Here is a 5,102-nt window from a genome sequence, read left to right on the forward strand (position 1 = left end):
TCTTGAAGCGGTGTAGTACACTTTAATGATAAAAGTCTCTTCCGTACGAGGAGTTTTGAAATGGTGCTCTTCCTTTCGAAAACTTTACTCAAGCGAGATAGCATCTCTCGTCCAGTTTTAGCCTCTGGAACATAGTCAATATGGCGATCCGTGACGCAGTTAATCACCAAGTTCTTCGCTTTCTTTTCCGCTTCTTTATCTGCTGTTGTTTTTCCTTCCCATTCTTCTTTCATAGTGTGCTCAACTCCTTTTTCTTCTAAAAGGCACATAACTCTAAATTTCCAGTTTTTATAGTTTCGAGTCGTCCAACTGGGGGTACACGGTTGACGACGACATCTTAACCTCTCAAGGATACCGGTAAAACCGACTCGGAGCGAACACTACACGATTCCCGAATACTTTCACGGATTTACACAGCCTGGGCCCATAACCTATTGGGGTAATATAATAAAAAGAGTTCAATAGGTTGAACACATATATTATTAGATAAATAGAACAATCGACATGACCGAAGGATGTGCCAGGCGCTAACTAACTGATAACCTATAACGGATAACCACCTATCAATATACAATATCCAAAGAGGTTATTCCTGACAAGTATAAAATAGGGCATGATCTTACTTGTACCTGAACTGAAAAATAATTTTTAACATCAGCTTTACTTCAGACGTACAGGATATTTTAAGTTATCAAAAGGCACCTAAAACTAAATGGACAAGGCTGGAATGAAAATCAACTGTATACAATGGTCCGAACTCTATATTTTTCAATACTATATACAAATAAACGAAATATTTACATTTTTTATTTTTATGACGGATGAACAAGTCGGTTATAGGACTTGTCTTCTCCAACTGCTTTCTCTTCCTTTCTTCTCCTCATTTGCCTACGCCGTCCAGTGCCTCACCCCTAGGATGTTGTTTCCATCGCCTGCCCACTCAGAGCTCCTCGATTTTGTTCTCCCTCTCCTGTAAAATGCAATGTTAAAATATTTAAGTGAGGCAAATAAAATTTGTATTCACACAATAGTAATTAGCTATCTACTTAAAATGTTAATCTTAAATTACATACCTCATTTTATTCTGTTAAATCAATAACGATATTTCCTTTCTCTGAGATGGTCTCTCTATATTTCTTATTATCAGAGCATATCTACAATATATAGATAAAATGAGGACCAGTTTTAGATTTATACAAAACAATTTTTCAGTATTTTAAAAATAGTTTATAAACGAAGACAAACATTACCTTTTGATATGGTATTCGATGGATATCCATGTGTTTCGATAGACCCATGGCACTCGCTAAGATCTTATCACATACTTGGCATGTGAATTCATCAAAACTACTTTTTCTTTCAACTTCCTCCTCTGACGGCTGATTTTCTTCTATCTTTAAATAAAATAATTATCATTAATTTTAAATTAAAAAATCATATATCCAACATAATTGGAAGTTACTGTAATTTTACTGGATAAGACTAGTGTATTTGTACTAAGATTTAAGCATAGACAATCAGCATAAAAAGATTATCCTACCAGAGGAAATGGAGGATTCCAGGATACTGGAATTAAAGGGATTATTATTAATCATTAATTCCAGTTAAAAATAAACCCATCCTGATTTCTTAATTTGACTACTTAATTGGACTAGCAGGTTATGACGCAAAATCTTGTCATAACTTCCTGCATTTAATTCAGGAATTCATCAAAACTACTTTTTCTTTCAAAACTACTTTCTCTTAATTACGTATCTGACTAGAAAAATCAATACCTAACAAATCTGCTATTTCGCGATATGATTTTCTTTGATTTTGAAATAATATAATGTTTTCGCGAGTAGCGGCACTTAGTTCACTTATTTTTGGCATTAGGATCGGTTAAATTAAAACGAACTTAATAGATTGAAATATTTTATAATATTTATAGAAAAGAACAGGATTATACTCAAGCATACAAACAAGAGCAAGTAAACAAACATAGTGTGCAAATACTGTTTTCATTGTTTTATATTGTATTTAAATAGATTTTTATTATGATCAATATCTGTAATTGAATTTATACTGTATTTTAACAAGTTTTAAATGTACTTTTTATTAAGGAACCTCAAACCATTTTATTATTATTTAAAGTCATTATATAAAGAAAAGACAAGGTGTGCAAATACTTTGTTCGCTCACTGTATACAATTATTTACTAAAAACATATGGACTCGGCCAAAGTTATGTACCTATAAAAAAGATACAGATTCAAAAATACAAACCTTTCAATGACAATTTTTAAGACTGATAACGAACTCACCATTCTACGTTTTAAATGAGACCATTCACACCGACCTACGCATTTCCGGTTCTTGACAAATTACATGGACATTTCAATAAATTTGTACGACAGATGGTAACTAATGACATCCCTGACGTAACTCTGCGTAAGCTGAAGAGGAGTTGGATGAGGAACCTCCTAGTCCAATCAAATTGTTCACATGAACTTCAGAAGGATGCACCCCTAAGTGCTGTTGAGCTCATTTGCTGATTGTGGCCATTTTACAGGGACAAAAAAAAGTTGTAAAGATAAAAAGAAAATAGTTAATAAGCAATAAATACTTTATATTTATACTATATACTTCCTTAAAAAGTACTAAACCCTTCACCCTTCAAGGGTTGTAGCTGTTCACATATACATTAATATATATAAAGTTAAAATACTTAGTAAAATTAAAATAAGAAAGAAGTAGAAATGAACTGAACACTCTAAATGTTTGAGTAATACTGTCATTTATTTTTACCTTCTACATAGTTTATCAGTTGTTATTACAATGCTAGTTTGATAATAGTACTTATCCTATACACTTCTTATCACATACATTACTTATCACCCCCATCCCAGTTCACAAAGTTTACAAAATGAAAGACATAATAATAATGAAAGACATATCTATGTGTTGAATTAGGATAGACTTTAATTAAAAAATTTTCATTGAATATTAAGCAGAGAGAGGATATACGAGGCACTTTGTGCTCTGCTACTGTGTGAGTTTGTGTTAAGAGGTTACAATAGTGTATCTGGAGGCGTCCCTTGTGCAACTGTTTATTTTTTCTCATAGTTTTACTATTATATTTTACGATGGCAGCAATTACTTTATTGAATCCCAAGGCTGAAGTTGTGAGAAAAACAGAGGCATTGTCTATGAACCAGAGTGCCGCTAAAGGTTTGCAAGACGTGATGAAAACAAATCTTGGTCCACGAGGCACGATGAAAATGTTAGTTTCTGGTGCAGGTGACATTAAAATTACCAAAGACGGTAATGTTTTACTTAAGGAAATGCAAATTCAGCATCCTACAGCTTCTCTCATTGCTAGAACCTCTACAGCTATGGATGATATAACTGGTGATGGCACTACCTCAACAGTCCTACTCATTGCTGAATTGTTAAAGAAAGCTGACAATTATATTATAGAAGGTGTTCACCCTAGGTTAATTACTGAAGGGTTCACTGTGGCATGTAAACATGCTATGGAAGTTTTAGATGGTATGAAAAAACTAGTAAGTCTTGATGATAAGGAAACACTTACTGCTGTTGCTAGAACATCTCTTAACACTAAGGTAGAAGCCAAGGTAGCAGAGGTATTAACCCAGATTTGTGTTGAAGCTGTTCAAGCAATTAAATTACCTGATAAACCCCTTGATTTACATATGGTTGAAATTATGACAATGCAGAGCCGACTAGAATCTGAAACTAGATTAGTTAGAGGACTTGTCTTAGATCATGGTTCACGTCATCCTAATATGCCGAAGAAACTAACGAATGCTTATATTTTGACATCTAATGTTAGTCTTGAATTTGAAAAAACAGAGATAAATAGTGGATTTTTCTATCAGCTGAAGAAAGAGAAAAACTAGTGGCCTCTGATAGAGAGTTTATTGAGTTAAGAGTCAAGAAAATCATTGCTTTAAAGAAATCTGTATGTGATGGAACTGACAAAGGATTTGTTGTCATAAATCAAAAAGCAATTGATCCTGTCTCTTTAGATTTGCTTGCCAGGGAAGGTATCATGGCACTCAGGCGAGCTAAAAGGAGGAACATGGAGAGACTCACTTTAGCTTGCGGTGGTGTTGCTATGAATAGTCTTGATGATCTTACAGAAGATTGTTTAGGACGGGCAGGTCTGGTTTATGAACATGTTCTTGGTGAAACTAAATACACATTTGTTTCTGATTGTCCAAACCCTCATAGTGTCACTGTGCTTGTTCATGGTCCAACTTCATATGCTATCACCCAAATTTAAGATGCCCTTCGAGATGGATTGAGAGCTGTAAAAAATGCAGTTGAAGATGGTGGCGTACTTCCAGGTGGAGGAGCAGTAGAATTAAAGTTACGTCATGAATTGAAAAAAGTTGCTGAAACCACAAAGGAAAAGTACCGTGTTGGAATTGAAGCCTTCTGTGACGCACTCCTTATTATTCCCAAAACACTCGCAATGAACAGTGGATTCAATACTCAAGAAGTTATTACTCAACTTGATTATGATGCCAAGGAGAATGATTCAATTGGATTGGCTCTTCATTCAGGCAAGTCGATGATCCCAACTGATCTAGGAATACTTGACAATTATTCTGTTAAAAAACAGTATATAGCTTCAAGTGTCATTGTAGCAAGTAATCTTCTCCTTGTTGGTGAAGTTATGAGAGCAGGAATGTCATCTTTAAAAGGATAAAATTTAATGAAAATTTAACAACGATGGTATTATTTTTTTACTTTCTTAACAACTAAATTTGTTATCATTATGAGAGATAGTTGACCGTGGATGATAAATGAGGAGAAGATGATTGGGGGTGCGGTCAATGAAACACAAATAAGTATGACTAACTTATTTTAATGTGCCGACGTTTCGGCTAGAGTTTCTAGCCTCTACTCTACTCTACTCTAGCCGAAACGTCGGCACATTAAAATAAGTTAGTCATACTTATTTGTGTTTCATTGACCGCACCCCCAACCATCTTCTCCTCATTTATCATCCACGGTCAACTATCTCTCATAACTATGTAAAACAAAACTATTTAGCCATTATTCGTAGTCGCGATTAACTACTACAAAACTACT

At 34.3% G+C, this 5,102-nt stretch overlaps 1 pseudogene; it reads left to right on the plus strand.

The window, feature by feature from the left end:
* The first annotated feature begins 3,047 nt into the window (after positions 1–3,047).
* LOC106690816 (T-complex protein 1 subunit zeta pseudogene) lies at positions 3,048–4,772 on the plus strand (annotated as a pseudogene).
* Positions 4,773–5,102: the final 330 nt, after the last annotated feature.

The sequence above is a fragment of the Halyomorpha halys genome, unplaced genomic scaffold (genome assembly GCF_000696795.3).
Source record: "Halyomorpha halys isolate HHAL.00 unplaced genomic scaffold, Hhal_1.1 Scaffold1885.1, whole genome shotgun sequence".
In the NCBI taxonomy this organism is placed as follows: Eukaryota; Metazoa; Arthropoda; class Insecta; order Hemiptera; family Pentatomidae; genus Halyomorpha; species Halyomorpha halys.